General features: G+C 48.5%; 1 long non-coding RNA gene across 1 annotated transcript in view; it reads left to right on the forward strand.

Moving 5' to 3' along the window:
* The first annotated feature begins 649 nt into the window (after positions 1-649).
* Positions 650-22,349, forward strand: part of LOC147662803 (uncharacterized) — a 37,073-nt gene continuing 15,373 nt past the window's right edge. The window contains exons 1-2 of the long non-coding RNA XR_015305484.1: positions 650-1,090; positions 20,265-20,381. This is a non-coding gene — a long non-coding RNA (uncharacterized LOC147662803). The remainder of the gene's footprint in view (positions 1,091-20,264; positions 20,382-22,349) is intronic.

The raw sequence follows: 22,349 nt of genomic DNA on the forward strand, positions 1-22,349 counted from the left end.
AAATAAATTGAAGGAAAACTGTAATTTAAGCAGTCTGTCTTAAGAAATATTCAAGGGCATTGGGGGAAGATTCTCCAGCGCAAGGCGGCTCTATCTGGGGCCCCTAAAAAGCTTGGGCCCTGGGCCCCGGGGCCTCTTTCCCATTCCTTGAAAAGTCTCCTCACTCTTGGAAAAGAGGCCTCGTGACTCACCAAGCCATGCGGGAGGTTTCAAATCAGGCCCCGAATACTGCATTTTATTCCACAGTTACGCTTGTCCTGGTGCAATGCCCCCACGCCCACCCTAACACCAGAGTCACAGACACAAGGGGGTGGCTATGCCCCCCCCCCCCCCCCCCCCCCTGCCCCGTGTGCGTTAAGTACCCGCGGACAGCACAGAAGCCCGCATTGCTATTCACCCCTTGGGTGGTAGAAAGTCCTCACAGGGACCATTTCACGCACCTTTAATATTCCAAAGCAGGGGCGTCAGCATGTGTCTTTGGAATGCCCCCCTGAGGCCGGGCACTCAAACCCGGGCCCCGAGGTGAAAGCTCTGCCGAAGAGAGATGCATCAGAGGCGGTAACCAGCCCCCAGGAGGGCGGTGTTTACTGGATGAGGTGGTGTCTGTCCTCGCACCCTCATCCTCAGCCAGACGTCGGTGCGGGAAACCTGTCAGGCCAGTGCGGGTGTGGCACTGCCCCCAGACTGAGAGGGTATAACACGCCCTCACTGCACAGAGACGCACGAACCTTAGGTAACGATTTCAGGCAGGCATCGGACAGGGACATCACAACCTAGCATCACGCACAGACATCACGCACAAAATATCTATCTCAGACCTCACGTACAAACATCACGCAAAGACAACACACACGGACTTCACGCGCAAAGTTTCATTCTCAGACATTACGCACAAATACTAGTACAGTCCTCACGCACAGACACCTCTAACGGGCATCACGCGCAGACCCCACGCACACACAGCCCTCACGCACAGACATCCCTCACGCACACACATCACGCACGGACTGACCCGGTGCCCGCCCGGCCTCTGAAGACATGCGGGGTGTCCTGGGCTCCCTCCTGGCCGCGGCGCTGCTCGTCGGACTCGGTAAGGTTTGCAGGTGAGGATGGGGCTGTGAGGGGGGCCTGGGAGGCATTAGGCGCCGCGTTCCCCCATTTCCCCCCACTGCCCCCCCCCCACCCCCGCCCGCGCGCGCTCTAGGTGCGAGTGCTGTAAATGAGAGCCCTGGGGTTGGGAGTGTTTTACTGTTCCCCCATACTGCAGTATGTGTGTAGCTGGGTTAGCTGTGCGGGGGAAGGGGTTCAGCCCCCATGCTGCAGTATGAGTGTCCCGGGGTCAGTTGTGGGGGTGTTTTTTCTGCCCCCCCCCCCATGCTGCCGTTTGTGAGTGTCCCGGGGTCAGTTGTGGGGGTGTTTTTTCTGCCCCCCCCCATGCTGCAGTTTGTGAGTGTCCCGGGGTCAGTTGTGGGGGTGTTTTTTCTGCCCCCCTCATGCTGCAGTATAAGTGTCCCGGGGTCAGTTGTGGGGGTGTTTTTTCTGCCCCCCCCCATGCTGCAGTTTGTGAGTGTCCCGGGGTCAGTTGTGGTGGTGTTTTTTCTGCCCCCCCCATGCTGCAGTTTGTGAGTGTCCCGGGGTCAGTTGTGGGGGTGTTTTTTCTGCCCCCCTCATGCTGCAGTAAAAGTGTCCCGGGGTCAGTTGTGGGGGTGTTTTTTCTGCCCCCCCCCATGCTGCAGTTTGTGAGTGTCCCGGGGTCAGTTGTGGGGGTGTTTTTTCTGCCCCCCCCCATGCTGCAGTTTGTGAGTGTCCCGGGGTCAGTTGTGGGGGTGTTTTTTTTCTGCCCCCCCCATGCTGCAGTTTGTGAGTGTCCCGGTGTCAGTTGTGGGGGTGTTTTTTCTGCCCCCCCCCCCCCATGCTGCAGTTTGTGAGTGTCCCGGGGTCAGTTGTGGGGGTGTTTTTTTTCTGCCCCCTCCCACCCCCCCAAGCCGGCAGTATGTGAGTTTCCTGGGGTCAGCTGGGTGTTGATTGTTTTGACTGCTGCTGTGAGTGGCCTGGAGTCCCTCTCTGGGCTTCCCTCTCCCAACCATTCACTGCCCCCACAGCTCCGCCCACCAGCCTGGGTCCGGAGTCTGCGCCTTGAATGGTCGGCTCCAGAGTTTCCAGAATTGAGTATTCGGGCCCTGCGACACTGGGCACCCCTTAAAGAACTGGAGCAGTCTCCTCCTGGAATACCGCGGGCCACTTGTAATCTGTAATCATACCGGGGCGGAATACTCCTTCAATTGAGTAGGCCTGGGCGGTAAATTCCGTTCCGCTCACGCAATTTGCGGGATTTGGGTAATTTCGCGTTCCACAGAGAATGCAGAATTGCCAAAAATTCTGCTTTCAAAATGCGTATTCGCAAGATATTTCTCCCTGAGCATGCAAACAGCGTTCACAAACAAGAAAAAAGTATTGCGAACAGGCGTAACAAGCAATTTCGCGAGTTCGCAGAATTTTTGCTTGCAGAGATTCTTACCGTTTTGCAAAGCTTTGCGTAGCGCAACTACACAAATTCCGCCCACCACTACCGTTGAGATATTTGATGCAGACATTTCATGGGTGCTTTTTATATGGGCGGAATGCGCCATATTGGCCCAGCCGCTCTCTACGAACCTGTGCTCATGCGACACAGCACCAAAACACTTTACAATATGAAACGTAAATCACCACTTGATATACACCATATCGGTCGCCAACAGCGCCTGGATACCCTCATAGGTGATTTGTGGCGCTATACAAATTCACGTAACATCACACATGTAGGTTTCGGGAAAGTACATGTGTTGATGCTCACAACCTTGTCCTGCTTCCTGTGACAGAAATGTGATTTAGACTCACTTCAGGTCTTGGTATATGCACAATACTTACCCAATATGTGACTTATTCCTTTAGAACCATTGCTCAACCCTACTTATTATCAAGGTCTCCTGCTTGGAAGTAAAGGTCAGCAAAGTACTATTTTTGTAATTTACTCCAACAATGACCACCAGCTACCATCTGTGAGCCCTGGGTGTGCCAGTGTCCATCAACCCATATCCTTTACTCCTAACTTGTACACCAGCAACAACCCCTGAGTCACCCAATATGCATTCACTCATATCCTTTACTCCTACCTCCTCCAACAGCAACAACCCCTGAGCTCCAGGCTGTCCCAGTGTCCATCAACTCATATCCTTTACTCCTACCTCCTCTACCAGCAACAACCCCTGAGCCCCAGGCTGTCCCAGTGTCCATCAACTCATATCCTTTACTCCTACCTCCTCTACCAGCAACAACCCCTGAGCCCCAGGCTGTCCCAGTGTCCATCAACTCATATCCTTTACTCCTACCTCCTCTACCAGCAACAACCCCTGAGCCCCAGGCTGTCCCAGTGTCCATCAACTCATATCCTTTACTCCTACCTCCTCTACCAGCAACAACCCCTGAGCCCCAGGCTGTCCCAGTGTCCATCAACCCATATCCTTCACTCTTACCTTCTCTACCAGCAACAACCCCTGAGCTTCAGGCTGTCCCAATGTGCATCAAGCTATGTCCTTTACTCCTAACTTGTACACCGGCAACAACCCCTGAGTCTCCCTATGTGCAGTCTCCCTATGTGCATCAAGCAATGTATTTTACTTCTACCTTGTCTACCAGCTAACATGCCTCAGCCTTGAGCGTCCCAATGTGCATCAAGCCATGTCTTTTATGCCTACCTTATCTACCAACAACCACCTCAGCCCTGTACCATCTAAGTGTCCAACAAGCCATGTCCTTTACTACTACCTTCTTCACCAGACCTGTGCCCTGTCCATCACGCCATCTCTGCCAGCTTCCATCCCTGAGCCCTGTGGTGTCCCAGTGTCCATCAAGCCATGTCCTTTACTCCTACCTTCTCCACCAGCTACCATACCTGTTCCCTGTCCATCAAGCCATCTCTACCTGATACCATCGCTGAGTTGTGGGCCGTCCCAGTGCCCATCAAGACATGCTCTTTACCCCTACCTTCCCTATCAGCTACCATTCCTGAGCCCTGAGTTGTCCCAGTGTCCAGCAAGCCTTGACCTATACTCCTACCTTCCTTACCAACTACCATTCCTTAGACCTAGGCCGTCCCAGTGTATATCAACCCATGTCCTATACTCCTATCTTCTCCACAAGCTACCATGCCTGAGCCCTGGCCATCCCAGTGTCCATCAAACTTTGTCCTTTACTCCTACCTTCTCCACCAGCTGGCATCCCTGAGCCCGGGCAGTCCCAGTGTCCATTAAGCTGAGGGAGATGGCAGGTGGTGGGACGATCCAGGAGTAGGTTTAGGAGCAAAGGGTCACATCTAGTCTATGGAAAGGACTGGTAAGAGAGTAGGTAGTTAGGAGAGACCAGACCTCGGTCCGAGGTAAGGATCGGGGTAGAGAGAGAGTCCGCGCTGTGACTGGTATCGTAGCGCTGCTCCCCCACCACTGCCAAACTTTATATTTATATTTATTAATCTCAATTCATTGGCACCCGCTCTGTGCGTAGTGCTCCGCATTGCTTGGTGTCTCTAGATTACTCATGCTGTGCACGCTCCGCATTGCTTTGCCTGCTGCTGAACTAATTTCACTTGTGATTGCTTGGATATTTAGACTATTGTAAATTGCGCCCTTGTGTTCAGAATCCTGCTCTCCTGTTGTTTTTGTACTTTCCATTTTGTTGTGCCTGCAGCCCGTCCCTCCCCCTACGCTCCCGCCTCCCAGCCCCCCTCCCACGCTCCGCCCCCTCCACCATCCTTATATGACAGATGCCTCTCTGCGCAGCGTTTACGCGCAGCGCTTGCACCCCATGCGCGCCGAAGGTGCGCCAAAGGTAAGCCCGTCTGCGCCCGTCCGCGCCTGGCCCGCGCCCAGCGCTAGACCCCTGGTCCCCGCCGCTCCCAACCCTCTAGAATCACATATAATGCTGCTACTCTCCTCGCCCTCAACCCCGGACGTACATCACAATGCTGCGAAGCCACTCCAGGACGTACCCACGGCCTTTTCGCCTGCCTCTCCTGCAAGTTCAACTGCTTCAGAACCCTCACCAAATCCACGCCCCCCAAACACCACTCCGACTCTAACCGCCTAAAGTGCATCCTGCTCAACACCCGCTCGGTCCACAGACATGCAACAGAACTCTGGGACCTAATCGACTCTGCGTCACCTGACATCGCCTTCCTTACTGAAACATGGATGAACACATCATCAGCTCCTGACATCGCCATAGCAATACCGGACGCTTACAAGATTATCCGAAAAGACCGCACCAATCAAACAGGAGGAGGCATCGCCATCATCCACAGAAACACTATCGAAATCACAACAAGCTCCGACGACAATCTTGCAACCGCCGAACACCTCCACTTTCAGATCCACACCGACCCTAGGAGGACACTTAGAGGTACCCTCATCTACAGGCCTCCAGGTACCCGCACTCATTTCAGCGATGACATCACGGACTTCATCAGCCCACACGCCTTCGCCTCCGAGAACTACATCCTTCTAGGAGACCTCAACTACCACCTTGAAAACAAACACGACATCAACACCACCACCCTTCTGGACAACCTGGCCAATCTCGGACTCAAACAACTCGTTAACACCCCCACCCACACAGCCGGACACACGCTCGACCCTATCTTCACCTCCAGCAAGCACATCTCCTTCGATTACAATACAGCTCTCCACTGGACAGATCACAGCTGTGTTCACTTCAGCTACAAAACCACCCTGACCCACAACCATCTGCTCCCTATTCCTCGGAGAAACTGGAACAAAATCACCTCCGACCAACTCCTCACATCACTCAACCAAAACCCTCCCACCCTCTCAATGGACCCAGACCAAGCGGCCACCAACCTCAAACAATGGATCACCCAGAGTGCTGACGAATTAGCACCCCTGAAAAAGCACCAGATGAAATCAGCCAGCAAAAAGGCTCCCTGGTTCAGTGATGAACTTAAAAGATCCAAGAAGCTATGCCGCACCCTGGAGAAGATATGTAGAAAAAACCCAACCTCAGACAACATGGCTTCCCTCAAGACAGCCACCCGCAAACACCACCAACTGATTCGATCCGCCAAGAAATCAGCACTCAAGGATCGTTTCGATAACAACACTCATAACAGCAAGGAATTCTTCAACATCGTCAAAGAATTCACCAACCCCACCGCAGCAGCTAACGACATCACTCCCTCCCAAGACCTCTGCGACGCGTTATCCTCCTTCTTCTACAACAAAATTGCCGACATCCACAACAGCTTCGCCAACTCTCCCAGCGATCTACCCTCCCCACCCCCCTCAGTTCCTACCCCGCCAAAAAACAACCTCAGCGCCTGGAACCCTATCACCACTGAAGACACCATTCGTCTCATGAACTCAATCCACTTTGGCTCACCATCTGACCCCTGACCCCACCACATCTTCAACAAAGCTGACTCCATCATCGCACCCCATCTCCGTGATGTCATCAACTGCTCGTTCAACTTTGCCACCTTTACAGAAAGCTGGAAACACGCCGAACTCAGCGCCCTTCTGAAGAAACCCACAGCAGACCCCTCTGAACTTAAAAACTACCGACCCATATCCCTCCTCCCATTTCCGGCCAAAGTCATCGAGAAAGCCGTCAACAGCCAACTTGCCGCCTTCCTTGAATCCAACAACTCCCTTGATCCATCTCAATCCGGGTTTCGAGCCAAACACAGCACCGAAACCACCCTCATTGCAGCGACTGACGACATCCGAGCACTCCTGGACAACGGAGATACAGTGGCCCTCATCCTACTCGACCTATCCGCCGCTTTCGACACAGTCTGCCATAGCACCCTCATACACCGCCTTAGCAACATCGGCATACAAGGAAAAGCCCTGGACTGGATCATCTTATTCCTCACCGGGAGAACTCAAAGAGTCCGACTTTCCCCATTCTACTCAGAGGCCACCGAAGTCATCTGCTGCATACCCCAAGGTTCCTCTCTCAGTCCCACCCTCTTCAACGTCTACATGAGTCCTCTCGCCTCCATCGCGCGTCAACACAACCTCAACATCATCTCTTACGCCGACGACACCCAGTTAATCCTTTCCCTCACCAAAGACCCCAACACCGCCAAAACCAATCTTCACCAAGGCATGAAAGAAGTAGCCGAATGGATGAAACATAGCCGCCTTAAACTCAACTCAGACAAAACGGAGGTGCTCATCCTAGGATCCTCCCCCTCTGCCTGGGACGACTCTTGGTGGCCTTCCGCTCTGGGCACAGCACCCACACCCACAGACCATGCTTGTAACCTTGGCTTCATCCTAGACTCCTCTCTCTCGATGTCCAGACAAGTCAACGCCGTCTCGTCCTCCTGCTTCAACGTACTTCGCATTCTCAAAAAGATCTTCCGTTGGATCCCCCTCGAGACAAGAAAGACTGTCACCCACGCACTGGTCACGAGTCGACTGGATTATGGTAAAACACTTTACGCCGGAATCACAGCAAAATTACAGAAAAAACTCCAGCGCATCCAAAACGCGTCAGCGAGATAGATACTAGACATCCCGCGCCAAGATCACATCACCGAACATCTAAAAGACCTCCACTGGCTTCCCGTCAACAAAAGAATTACTTTCCGCCTTCTCACCCACGCTCACAAGGCCCTCTATAATCTAGGACCCGAATGCCTCAACACTCGACTGTCCTTCTACAAACCCACCCGCCAACTAAGATCGTCCATTCAAGCCCTCGCCGCAGTCCCGCACATCCGGAAATCCACCATGGGTGGCAGATCCTTCTCCTTCCTGGCAGCCAAGACCTTGAACTCACTCCCCACCCACCTCCGCCTTACTCAGAACCACATCTCCTTCAGAAAAGAACTTAAAACCTGGCTATTCGACAAATATTTGAACCCCTAACCCCTTCCCCTAGCGCCTTGAGACCCTCTGGGTGAGTAGTGCGCTATACAAATGCCCGAACTTGAACTTGAACTTGAACTGTCAGATAGATAGGGCCCCATTTTGATATTCACAAAAGGCACTTACTCATTTCGGTATTCACAGAAGTTAGGACAGCCTCATATGGAAGGGGCTGGTGAGAGAGGAGGTAATCCACTCAGGAGAGACCAGACCTCAGCCCGAGGTGAAGCTTGGGGTGGTGTGGGCGCTTTGGAGTGTCCTCTATTCCAAGGGTCTCTGCTGATGAGACAGGAGGTAATGGGTGGCAAAGAGCAGCTTCGCATGGATGGGAACTGACGGTGGACACAGGCAGGAGACCCCTCACTTTGAGAAGACCATCCTTCAGAACCAGAAAGCAGGAGAGAGGTGAAGGGAGGAGGGTAAGAGATGGGGAAACGCGGAGCACAGGGGCTATTGCTTGAGGACCATCTTGGAGTGTTTGTTAGACAAGGCTCGTTTGCTGTTATATTTTGTGTCAGATTTAGGGATTCTGAGGTAGCAGAAGCTGAAAAATATGAGGCATTGATGGAATGGGATTGGAGGATTAGGCAACAGGCTTTAAGTGCTTATCCCCAAGAGCAAGAGGTATCAAAGAGGAAACACTTACAGGATGGCATTATGATCATCATGAAAGGACAAGATATTTCCTGATTTGAGTGGCAATGAACAGGGATGAGGCTATTAGCAGGACGACGGACAGACAGGTACTGCGGACATCGTAAAGTTTGCGAAAAGAGGGGACTTGGTAACCCAGGTTCTTTGGAACACACTCATTCAGTATTGGTGTAGCACAAGAAAGATACAGGTTGGCGTAGAGGAAATGAGTTTGAGAACCTTGGGAGGATGGATGCCCAGGTGTGGTTGTGGAGAGGTGAGACAAGGCTGGGAGAGGGCATGAGAGGATTTATGGGTCTTCTACTTAGCTGGATGGGGAAGACTGGATTTGGGCCACTCCACGGTAAGAGCGAAGGTGAACATGTAAGGAGACATGCAATGGTCAGCACCAAAGCCTGGACGAGGAGCCCTTGGCAGTCTCCTGCATGGAGTGGGAGGCAGGAGAAGGGGATAAGTCTTACCAGCATGGGTAGCAAGGACAGGAGTGACATAGGTTCACCTCAGAGAAGATGGCCTGGTCCAGCCTACAGGGATGGAACCATTGGAGAGGATGAAGAGGGACTTGAAGGTGGTCCAGGGCAGGCAGGGACCTACAGACATCTACAGAACCCACCTACTCCCCAGAGAGGCCTCAAAAGAGGTGCAAAAAAGCAATAGCAAGAACATATACCAGGAGAGAGGTGGAAAGGAGGAGTGAAGGATGACAGTGCCAGCAAGCCCTGTTGGCACTGGGTACAGTTGGCCTGTGGTATTTACACCGGACAGATTGCATCGATCCCTCTTGAGAGACGAGAACGAGCTTACTGGAATTGATGGAAGTTTAGGGGGTCCAGAGGAATAGACAGGAGTATTCTGGAGTGCAGAAAGAAGTCCTGAGAGTAATTCAAACTATGCAGGAGTCATCAGAGGTATTTCAGTAATACTACATTACTTTTTGACATGAAATGCAGATAATAACACAATTACGCCCGCCTGTGTAATTAAAAGTAATTTGGAGTAAGAAGTCCTATGGTGAGAGCACATTCAGCGGGCCCAAGTGGTTGCTCGTGCAGCTGTTTGCATTTTGTTGCATTTAGCTTTATTTTCATAGTGTAACATCCATCCTCACCATCATTTTGGAAGCAAGGGGGCATTGTTGTGCTAAGAAAACAGAGCTAAATGCAGAACTGCATATTCACATAATTGATCAGAATCATGTGGAATCTTTAGGTGATTCTACGTGATTATGCTACACGAAATAACATGAGTTACGCTCAGTATCGGATTAGGAAGGTGGGCAGTCTGGCATCAGCCGATGGGCCAGTGCCCAGGGATCACCTGTGGGCTGGTTTTTGTTTGTCCTATCAACCGGCCCACAGTGCCTTACTGCCTCTTCCCAGCCCTGCCACTGTAATGTGGAGCAAGCTCCATGCCACAGTCTTTCAGGCCTCGGGTGTATGTTTAGATAGGCCTCACTATGCGGCATCTTTCAGCGAGAAAAATTGAGAGGATGTAATGTTAGGGTCAGCGCTGCTGAATTTTTAAATAAGTTCCAGCCGCGCCGCAACATGCTGTGTTTCTGGGCAAATAACTTGGGGGCATATTATCAATGAGGGCAATAAAAATATCGCTTGTTTAGCGGCAGGAAACTGACGCTAAAGCAGCGTTAATGGGCTTGATAATATGCCCTTCCGAATTCCAATAGATGCCCATATTCACACAAGCAAATACAACCACTTGGTTTGGGCTCCCAACAGCAAGGCCAAGCCACTGACCAATATTAAACTTAACAACTGCCAATGCTGTTCCCTCTAGGTCTATACTAAACCATTGTGGGAGTGCGGGTTTGATAAACAGGCGTGGAGGCTGCAATAAGGGTTTAGAAATGGATTTATTGATAGTAAAGGGAAGTGGAAAGGGTTGGGAAGGTTGAATTTCTTCTTCCTCTGACGATTCCCGGGATGACCCAGATGAACTTTAGGCTTGCAAAGTTGTTTTCTTGCCCTCTGGTTCTTCTGGACCGGGTTGGTTTTTCCGGAGGCTCATAGAAGGATAGAAACAAACAATATAGGGGTACCGTCAGAATGGAGCTCTTTTACACATATTGGGTTTCTTTTCCCTTCACCACACCGTTGTGACTTTGCAGGGAGTAACACAGTTACAGGATGGTACTGAGTTTTTCCTATCTTGACACAGGAACGTGGGGACGGTAACCTTAAGTGCCTAGGGAGGAGGGACTCTTGAAGCGTGAACGTGGAGATGGGGAGTTTAAGTGCCTAAGGTAGAGAACCCTGTGTATCTGCCGGTGTATTCTAGTCTGCCTTAATGCATTACACAGTATTTTACACAAAGTCAGTGATACCCCGTTGTGCTCTACCCTCTCGTTATCTTCTCCTGCCCCCTCCCTCTGTGACCCCGAGCCGGTTACACTCACCGACGCCGCCGTAACTCTCCTCCGAGTTACGGCCGCCTTCCAGCCTCCTCCTGACACCACCAGTCCTCCGACCAGCTTTCCTCTCTGTCGTCCGGGTTTTCGGAATTCTCCAAGTCGGGTCCCGCGTCTTCACCACTGGGTCCCGCGTCTTCACCACCGGGTCCCGCGTCTTCTCTGTTCTGCACCGTCTTGCCACCTCGTCCTTCTTCCGCGTCCTCTCTCTCCCTAGCGTCCTGACCCAGTGCACTTTTCATTGGCTCGGCTTTCTCCCTTCCGGGGTATGGGGGTTGGACTTCCGGGTCAACCCGATGACCGGCATCCTCCTGTGGAAACACGGAGACGAACATGGGTGTTGTAGTCCCCACGGGCGCATCTGCATGTTTCGGGTAAGTTCGGACTCTTCTTCACATCCCCTTTCCCTTGATGTCCTTCTTCTAGGGGAACCACCCTGAGGATATCTAGACAAGTAGTCAGTGTTCCCTTGGTCTTTCCCTTTTCTGTGTCTAGTAAGAAATCTGTACGGTTGTAAGGAAAGAAACCACCTCAGGACTCTCTCTTTGTGGCCTTTATTCCTTGCTAGCCACTCCAACGGGGCATGGTCTTTAAAAAGGACAAATTCTCTCCCTTCCAAATAGTACCGGAGAGATTCTATTGCCCATTTAATAGCAAGAGCCTCTTTTTCAATGGTAGCATAATTTTGTTCCAGAGGGAAAAGTTTACGACTTATATACAAGATGGGCTTTTCTACTTGAGGTGTTTCTTGGGATAAGACAACTCCTAATCCTAGGTCTGAAGCATCGGTTTGCAAAATAAAAGGACGGGAATAATCATGGGCTGATCAGAACTGATTCAGAGGTTAGGGAGTTTTTAAGGACTCAAAGGAGCATACTACTTCAGCAGGAGGAGATTGTAAGATCTCATCCGTTCGTATGTTTTTCTGTAGCAGATCTGTTAAGGGGGCTGCTGTTTGTGAAAATCCAGGGATAAACCTTCGGTAATATCGCAATAAACCCAGGAAGGCTCTCAAGTCTTTTTTTGTCCTGGGTAAAGGAATCTGGGAAATGGCAGACAATTTGGATGTTCGTGGTCGTATGACTCCTTCACCTAAAAGGTATCCTAAGTACTTAACTGTTTGGGCTGCCAAATGACTTTTGGTGGGATTGATTCTTAAGCCATGAACTCCTAGGGTTTTTACCACTTGGGAAAGATGAGTCAAATGCTGTTCCCAGGTATCACTGTATATTATGATATCGTCAATGTAAGCTCCAGCATAGGTCTCATGGGGATTGAGTATCATATTTATGGCTCGCTGGAACGTTGCGGGGGCTCCATGTAAGCTGAAGGGTAGCATTTTGAAATGGTATTACCCATCCGGGGTTGAGAAAGCTGTCTTTTCTCTGTCATCTATCTTTAAAGGAATTTGCCAGTATCCTTTACACAAGTCTAATGTGCTAATATACTTAGCTTTTCCAATCCTTTCCACCATTTCGTCCACTCTTGGAAGAGGATAGGTATCAAACTCAGAGATTTTGTTTACTTCCCTGAAGTCAATACAAAATCTCACCGATCCATCCGGTTTTGGAACTAACACAATAGGTGAGTTCCATTCGCTTTTAGATGGTTCTATGACATCCAACTGCAATCTTCTCTATCTTTTCCCGTATGACCTGTCGGTGAGACTCTGGTATACGGTATGGTCTCAATCTCACCCGTTTACCTGGAAGGGTTCTGATGGCATGTTCAATGAGATTGGTCTTTGCAGGGGAAGTGGAAAACACTGTCGATAACGTTTGTAGAACCGTTGTCAGATCAAGTGATAACATCTCAGATAATTCCGGATCAAACCACTGTTGAAATAGAGGTATTTGGGGTTCTGTGCTATTTACTGACACAGGGACAGGTCCCTCCCATTTGTTTAGTAAATTCACATGATATATTTGTGATATCTTTTTCTGTGAATCTGTCTCTATCCTATAGGTCACTGGGGTTACCTGTTGAATGACTTTGTAGGGACCCTGCCATTGACCCAATAACTTATGGTCTGAAGTTGCCATCATAAGCAACACGAGGTCGCCTACCTGAAAGGACCTAGGTTTAGACCCTTTGTCGTACTGTTTCTTCTGGGCGACCTGTGCATTCTCCAGGTTATTCCTAACAATACTCCGAATTTGTTTCAAGTGAGTTTTTAGGTTTGTCACATATTCGGGTAGTGGTTTGGTATCATTTTGTTCCATTTCCTACTGTTCCTTGGCCATATCTAGTAAGGTACGAGGCTTATGTCCATATAGTAATTCAAAAGGGGAATGCCCTGTACTCTTCTGTTCTTTGCATCTAATGGCAAAAAGTGCCAAGGGAAGGATGTCCTCCCACGTACGGGCTTCCAGATCCAACAATTTCTTTAAAGTGGTCTTAATGGTGGCATTATATCTTTCAACCATCCCATCGGTTTGAGGGTGATAGGCTCAAGTTCGGATTTGTTTCTTTCCTAATTGGGTACAGATGTCTTTCATCATTTTTGAAATAAGGGGAGTTCCCTGGTCGGTTAGAATTTCTTTTGGGAAACCTACCCTGGAAAAAACAATAACCATAGCCTTTGCAATATTGGTTGTGTCAGGTCTGCTTAGGGGTATGGCTTCTGGGAATCGAGTAGCATAATCCACCAGAACTAATACGTATCTACACGCACTTCTAGACTGCAATAAGGGTCCAATAGTGTCCATGCCAACCCGTGAGAAGGGTTCATCTATGATGGGAAGGGGTAGTAATGGTGCCCTTGGGGGTTGATAGCGGCTATGTTTCTGACAAACCGGATATTCCCTGCAATATCTTTTGACCTATTGGTATATTCCCGTGCAATAGAAATTCTCCATGATAGTTTTTTTTGTCTTGTTTGTCCCAAAATGTCCCCCCAAAAGATGGCTATGAGCGAGATACAATACTTTCTCTCGGAATGGATTTGGAACTAACAATTGGGCTTTCTGACCTGGATTGCTCTTTCTATATAAAAGGCCGTTTTTAACAAAAAAATATGGACCTACATGTAGTGGATCTTCTTCATCAAATGCCTTGTTCCATGCTTCCTGAAGAACAGGGTCTTCCCGCTGGGCAGCATGGAAGCTTCGATCCGATTCCCAGGGATTGTCTACAGTAATTATAAACACCACCAGAGGCTCTCTACCCTTTTCGGCCATCCTCTGACTGCGACTTTTCCGTATTTTAGGTGCTGGCCATGCTTTTTCAGGCTCTGTATAGAAATGTGCGGAGGCTAGCCATTCTTCAGCAGATAGAGTAGTCTCCTGTAATAGCTGAGGTAATTTGGCATAATCATTTCCTAGGATGGCTTGTTCGGGTAACCGAGGTATTAGCCCCACCATCAGGGAGGTCCCCGAGTCTTTGGGGTGCTGTACCAGCACCCGAGCAGTTGGATATGGTTTGATGTCGCCATGCACACATTTGATGGCCACCATACCTTCTATAGGACCAATGTTATTACCAAGATATTGGGGTCTAACTACGCTGTGTAAGCATCCGGTATCCGCTAGAGCAGTGACAGGTTGTCCATTCATGGAAACGGTGCACTTATATAGGGGCAGTCTTTTGTCTTCTTGGGTTGAACAGAAGTAATTACGAACCATACCTATCTCCATAGGTTCTTCTTTTTGGGGACAAAACCTTGTTATGCGCCCCATTCCTCCACACTGACAACAGGACCCCAACAGGACCCCAAAAACATTGGGGTCCTGTTACAGGTGGTCGCACAAATGTGCGACTGGGCAATGGAGTACTGGGAACAAGTGTAGGAGGTTCTGGTTTTTTTAGCAACTGGGGGTCGGGGAGGCCAATTTTGAAGATGTCCACCAGTTTTCCCCGTGACTTCTCCCCTGCCTTTTTGAAAGTCTTGCGCTCTATTATAAGCACTGGCTATCTCCACGGCTGTTTCCAGGGTAAGGTTGGCTTGTTGTCTAACCCACCGTTATATAGGAGGATGTAGGGACGTTAAGTACTGTTCTAAATATATTTTCGCCATGATCCCATCCTTGTCAGTGGTAGCCGGTTTAAACCAACGATCCGCCATGTCCTTTACTCCAAAATATAAGGCGTGAGGAGTTTCTTGTGGGCCTTCATTCATTTGTCTTAATTTCAATCTATAAGTCTCATCATCTGCTCCTAGTCTTTCCAGGATACATTTTTTATATCCGCGTAAGGAACAGCCCCTTGTAAGGTGGCTGCCTGGTAGGCTGCTTGTAAATCGCCAGACAATAAAGGACCTAAGTATTGTCCCCATTTTTCAGCGGGCCATGAGGCTGCATTTGCCATTCGCTCAAAGTTACTAAAGAAAAAGTCTGGGTCTTCTCCGGCCACGTAACATTGCAATACCACCGATGGTAGGGTGGTAGGTCCCCGTTGTTGACCTAGGGCTTCTGTAAGTTTGCCCATGGCAGCTTCATGAGTTTGTCCCTGTCCAGCTATAGCCTGTTGAAACTTGCCTCGGTCCTCCTCAACAACGGTCAGGAAACGCTCCATGACTTTGCTGAGGTGCTCCTGATTTTCGGCCATTCTTGCGAGGGCAGCCTCCATTTCGCCTTTCAATCCCACTTCTGACACCACTTGTGGGATTGTCGGTTTGATAAACAGGCGTGGAGGCTGCAATAAGGGTTTAGAAATGGATTTATTGATAGTAATGGGAAGTGGAAAGGGTTGGGAATGTTGAATTTCTTCTTCCTCTGACGATTCCCGGGATGAGCCAGATGAACTTGAGGCTTGCTAAATTGTTTTCTTGCCCTCTGGCTCTTCTGGACCGGGTTGGTTTTTCCGGAGGCTCATAGAAGGATAGAAACAAACAATATAGGGGTACCGCCAGAATGGAGCTCTTTTACACATATGGGGTTTCTTTTCCCTTCACCACACCGTTGTGACTTTGCAGGGATTAAAACACAGTTACAAGATGGTACTGAGTTTTTCCTATCTTGACACAGGAACGTGGGGACGGTAACTTTAAGTGCCTAGGTAGAAGGGACTCTTGAAGCGTGAACGTGGGGATGGGGAGTTTAAGTGCCTAAGGTAGAGAACCCTGTGTATCTGCCCATGTATTCTAGTCTGCCTTAATGCATTAGACAGTATTTTACACAAAGTCAGTGATACCCCGTTGTGCTCTACCCTCCCGTTATCTTCTACCGCCCCCTCCCTCTGTGACCCCGAGTCGGTTACACTCACCGACCCCGCCGTAACTCTCCTCCGAGTTACGGCCGCCTTCCAGCCTCCTCCGGACACCACCAGTCCTCCGACCAGCTTTCCTCTCTGTCGTCCGGGTTTTCGGAATTCTCCAAGTCAGGTCCCGCGTCTTCAACACCGGGTCCCGCGTCTTCACCACCGGGTCCCGCGTCTTCACTCCCGGGTCCCGCGTCTTCTCTGTTCTGCACCGTCTTGCGACCTTGTCCTTCTTCCGCGTCCTCTCTCTCCCTAGCTTCCTCACCCAGCGCACTTTTTATTGGCTCGGCTTTCTCCCTTCTGGGGTATGGGGGTTGGACTTCCGGGTCAAACCGATGACCGACATCCTCCTGTGGAAACACGGGAGATGAACATGGGCGTTGTAGTCCCCATGGGCGCATCTGCATGTTCCGGGTAAGTGCAGACTCTTCCTCACAACCATAATCTTGGAATTTATCACAACATGGGTTAAAGACTTATCCTTTAGTCTGAATTACACATTTTATTTTGTCTCATTTATCAAAAACATTTGCTTTTTTTCAATTAGACATTTTTACATCTTATATTACAGCTAATCAACAAAAAGGACATACATTAAGAAAAAATCATACAGTAAGAAAGACCATTTACATAATGTAAAACATTACATGCACACCATCATTCATCATTGTCAGACATTCATACACAACTTTCTCTCATCAACAGCACAAAGCTATTTATTTACAGTACATTTCTAATTTCATATCAAAGAAATTAACAAAGCCCTAGCAATTGATTAAGCCTCAATTTGTAAACTTTTTCCCAATGCAAGGAAAATTTCTATTTTAGATTCTTATGGCTTGGACAAAAAACGGGTCTACGCGTTTCGAACTCCTAATCAGTGGGGATTTCTAATCAGGACCAGAAAGCTCGCAAAACTCAAGTCTGTATTTGCAGCCTCGACGCTGAACAATCTCATTGAACTATGTGCAATGACACGATGTCGGTGTAATGTAGTTAGCCTTTTAATGATGCCTTTCTGTGATCTTCAGTTAGATCGATGCCGGCGCTCAAAGCATACCTCTGAGCTCCGCATGCAAACGAACGTAACGCTGTCCTGATTCGGTCCGCGCTCCAAGCGGAGCTCAGAGGTATGCCATGAGCACCGTCATCAAAAAATAAGTGGATATTACTGGTTTTCTAGGGCTATTGTTAAAATGCTACTTTCAGACCCCCCCTTGCGAGGGTATGAATCAATGTAGTGTCGACCACAGCTATAGGCAAACCTTGACTTAGTTAAGATCCCCTAGCAGGATGCTCTCTCTTGAGAGAAAAGTTGACCCTTTTCAGAAGAGAGCTGTTATCTACAATGCAATAGGTCTGGCATTAGCTAGAGTTTAACCTATTGGCATTCTAAATGACAGCACCTTTTATTTATGTGTTGTTTGTAAATCAGATACATGAAAGGCATTGTCATTTACAATGCCAATAGCTTAAACTCTCGCAAATGCGAGACCTGTTGCATTTCAAATGCGAGACACGTTGCATTATAAATGTGAGACCTGTTGCATTGCAAATGTGAGACCCGTTGCTTTACAAATGCGAAACCCATTGCTTTGCAAATGCGAGATCCGTTGCATTGCAAATGCGAGACCCGTTGCATTGCAAATGCGAGACCCGTTGCATTGCAAATGCGAGACCCGTTGCATTGCAAATGCGAGACCCGTTGCATTGCAAATGCGAGACCCGTTGCATTGCAAATGCGTTTGTGCTGTGAAAAATAATATAAAAAAACGCTGGAGAGCAGGATCTGCCTGCAACACCAGGCAGGACAAAGCTTTTTGAGAAAATGGTGTTCGGAGGTTGTAATTAAAGCCAACCGAGTAACAACACACGTAACAGGGCGTGTCACCATGGGAGGTTTCAAAAGGAGACAAGGTGGTACTAAGTAGGGACTACTAAGCCTATTGATCAATAAAAGCAACAGTTAACTGTGGACAATGACACTAGCCAATGAAAAATATGGGCGGGCACTGGGGGGAGCTTCAAGTCACTACCTGATTACAGTATGTCTGTCAGAGCAGCGTATGCACTGCCCAGGCTCGACCCCAAAAACTGTTTAAGACGTTCTGCTTAGTGCGCAATGCCATCAGCAAGAAAGGACCTCACTTTCTTCCGTTTAAATTACAGTTTTATTCACCATGCCGCTGTGCTTGCGCTCTGCATCCCGGCTCCTTCTATTGATTCATTCTATCAAAAGGCGCACCTGGGCGGTCGTTCTTTCTGGTGTTTGGCCAGCAAACTCTGGAATTCAATGCCTAGTAACCTTTGGACAATCTTAAATGTCGCAATAAAAAAACAAAACTAAAAGCCTAGATTTTTGATAGTGATCGGTGAGCCTTTCATCTGGATCCTTTGATTTTCAAGTCTAGGGAGTGGATGCCTTCTGTGGCCGCATAGACTTAGACCTCAACCGCCAAGATGTAATCTCTCTAATATCAAAAGATGAAACTCTGATGATACTGTTATGTTATGTTTTGTTAAAATAACTTATATAGCGCTCAGCTGCCCCAGCAAAGGGGTGTCTCGGCGCTTTTAGCAGCTCACAAACCACTGACTACGATGGGATTCAGCAAGACGTTCTCACCTTTCACACTCACCCATCTACAGTACATCACTGAAGATATATCATTTTCTACAATCCCACCCCCGACTTTCCGGCACACCCCGTGACGGTTGGCTGCGAACTCTGGCACAATTTCAGTTACCTGCACGTAGCAACTTCTGGAGTTAAGAATAATCATATGTGATTTCCTGAATGGCAGTGCTTGTCTCACAGTGCCAGTGTGTTTCAATTCTATCTTGCATCTAATTTTCAAGATCTCAAAGACACTTCCGCAGCCACCTTACGGCTGCACAATCCTGGCGTAGTCCAGATCCCCATTTCCTTGTTCAATAATGTGGAACCAAGTGCCCTGGAGAGCTGCTCTCTTCCTTTGCTGATCCCTACCAAACGCTATCTGGCTTTTCTCTAAATTTCTCTAATCGGTGCCTAGAGGGGATTTAGCTCACAATGTATTCACTATAAATACTGAGACAACTAATGGCAATATAATAATGCTGTTTCCGTAATACCTTATTGTAATACCTTATTGTTGTTAGGTAAACAGCAGCAGTACGTGTTTGTTGTGAAGGTACAGGATTCCTGCAGCGTTTTGAGCTTCCTATTTTTCTAAATCTTTGATTTTCACTTTTTTCAAATTGTTTTTTACGATACAGTGGTATACATGCATGAATGGGGTTACAAACTGTTCACAGTCCCCCCGCAGTTCGAGACTGAGCCTTTTTGTGCTGACGAGTTGTGTTTGCCTATTAGGATTATCCCGCTTTTACTCGTCGCAGACCTGCCCATCCAGCCTGTCAGCAGGACCAACTGATCACATGCCCCATAAAACTGAATACAGCTGAGAGCAAGAGAAAACAAGCATTGAAAATGCAATAGGTCTCGCCTTTGATTAAGTTAAAGTCATTTGCTTTGCTAATGGTATTATGTAGCAAAGCAAATGGCTTCAACTTAATGAAAGGCAAGACCTATTGCATTTATAATGCTTGTTCTTGAGGTGGAAGGAGAGAGCTCTGGTTCAAGCTGTGGGAGCAATAAAATCAGGGGAAAAGAGCAAGATTAAAGACTGATAGCAGAGGCAGCCTGGGTCTGTGATGAAAGAGTGAAAGACAAGGCACTTGAGCCTAATGCAAGCAGACTGAACCATCCATCAGAAAGGATTCGGGAGAAGGCAGTAGGGGTACAAGGATCTGAGATAGATATGTTGTGTAATGTTGATGTTTGCAGGTGGGGGAGCGGTCTTTGAGTGGTAAGGGGTAGGTAATGCTTAGAAGAAGTGAGATGGGGTACTGGTACCTGTCAGTAAACAGCAGAGGCTTTTACAGCGCGTGCTTAAATTAAAAGCTGACAGAGTTTGTGAGCTCAGCTTGCATCCGAGTAAAGCAGCCTTTTTCACAAAAAAACACTGTCTCATTGGGGGCTCTCCGCATTATTCGCTATTTTCTGATTTTTGCAGCACATTCGCTGAGGTGCCACAGCTGTGTTTCTACCAACAAAGCGGATTGCAACTCTCCGATTACCTGCCCAGATGGACAAGACAAATGTTTCAAATTCAACGGGTCAACCATATTGAGTAAGGACATTGACAAATGTATGGTTCTGGGTACATAATGTGTTGTTGTTTGCAGCATGACCCTGTGAGCTTGCGTACCAAGTGCCCGCCCTCTCCCTCCGCGGTCGCCTGTGGATAGGATGCTGTGGCCACCTGACTGTCCTTGGCCAGCGTCCACATCACGCTCCCACCCTAACTCAAGTTGCAAAGCCTTCCCCTGTAGAGGTGTTGGGTGAGGTGCCTGACCAGTTTATAGTCACCCTCATTACCTGTGAGGAACTGAGAAAGAGCCATGTGCCCTCGACAGGGGGTTGCCAATCTCCTCTCATGAAGAAACGTCCTGGTTGGGGCGTCTCTTCAGGCGCTCCTTGATTCGTGTGCACTCCAATAAACCCTCCACAAAATTTCTTCAAATGAGTGACTGCGCTTTGGAACTTTCGGCCCCTTGTGCGCCCTTCTACTTGCCCCCTCGTGGCACCCTTCTTCTTGCTCCATAATATAGATGTAATTCTGACGGCTCTTTTTATGTTTCTAGCCTCATGTGCACCCTTCTGTCTGTTCCACTTCATATGCATAACATTGCCAGCTCTTTTTCTGCTCCTTGCCTCATGTGTAGCCTACTATCTGCTCCTATTTATATGTGTAATTCTGCGAGCTCTTTTTGTGCTCTCAACCTCGCATGCACCCTTCTATCTGCCCCACTTTATATGCGTAATTCTGGCAGCTCTTTTTGTGCTCTCAGCCTTGTGTGCACCCTTCTATCTGCTCCACATTATATGTGGAATTTTGGCAGCCCTTTTTATGATCCTAGCCTCATGTGCACCCTTCTCTCTGCTCCACGTTATATGTATAACTCTGGCAGCTCTTTTTTTGATCCTAGCCTCATGTGCACCCTTCTCTCTACTCCACATTATATGTGTATTTTTATGCTCTCAGGTCTGTGTGCACCCTTCTATCCGCTCCACTCTGTATGCATAATTCTGGCAGTTCTTTTTATGATCTCAGTGCCATGTGCACCCTTCTCTCTGCTACACATTATATGGGTAATTCTGGAAGTTCTTTTCATGATCTCAGTGCCATGTGCACCCTTCTATCTGCTCCACTTTACATGTGTAATTCTGCGAGCTCTTTTTATGCTCTCAACCTCGCATGCACCCTTCTATCTGACCCACTTTATATGCGTAATTCTGCCTGCTCTTTTTGTGCTCTCAGCCTTATGTGCACCCTTCTATCTGCTCCACATTATATGTGGAATTTTGGCAGCCCTTTTTATGATCCTAGCCTCATGTGCACCCTTCTCTCTGCTCCACGTTATATGTATAACTCTGGCAGCTCTTTTTTTGATCCTAGCCTCATGTGCACCCTTCTCTCTACTCCACATTATATGTGTAATTTTTATGCTCTCAGGTCTGTGTGAACCCTTCTATCCGCTCCACTCTGTATGCATAATTCTGGCAGTTCTTTTTATGATCTCAGTGCCGTGTGCACCCTCCTCTCTGCTACACATTATATGGGTAATTCTGGAAGTTCTTTTCATGTTCTCAGTGCCATGTGCACCCTTCTCTCAGTTCCACTTTATATGTGTAATTCTGGCAGCTATTTTTGTGCTCTCAGCCTCATGTGCACCCTTCTCTCTGCTACACATTATATGGGTAATTCTGGAAGTTCTTTTTATGATCTCAGTGCCATGTGCACCCTTCTATCTGCTCCACTTTATATGTGTAATTCTGGCAGCTCTTTTTGTGCTCTCAGCCTCATGTGCACCCTTCTCTTTGCTCCACTTTATATGTGTAATTCTGGCAGCTCTTTTTGTGCTCTCAGCCTCATGTGCACCCTTCTATCTGCTCCACTTTATATGTGTAATTCTGGCAGCTCTTTTTGTGCTCTCAGCCTCATGTGCACCCTTCTCTCTACTCCACATTATATGTGTATTTTTATGCTCTCAGGTCTGTGTGCACCCTTCTTTCCACTCCACTCTGTATGCATAAT

The sequence above is a fragment of the Lissotriton vulgaris genome, unplaced genomic scaffold (genome assembly GCF_964263255.1).
Source record: "Lissotriton vulgaris unplaced genomic scaffold, aLisVul1.2 SCAFFOLD_2942, whole genome shotgun sequence".
Taxonomy (NCBI): domain Eukaryota; kingdom Metazoa; phylum Chordata; class Amphibia; order Caudata; family Salamandridae; genus Lissotriton; species Lissotriton vulgaris.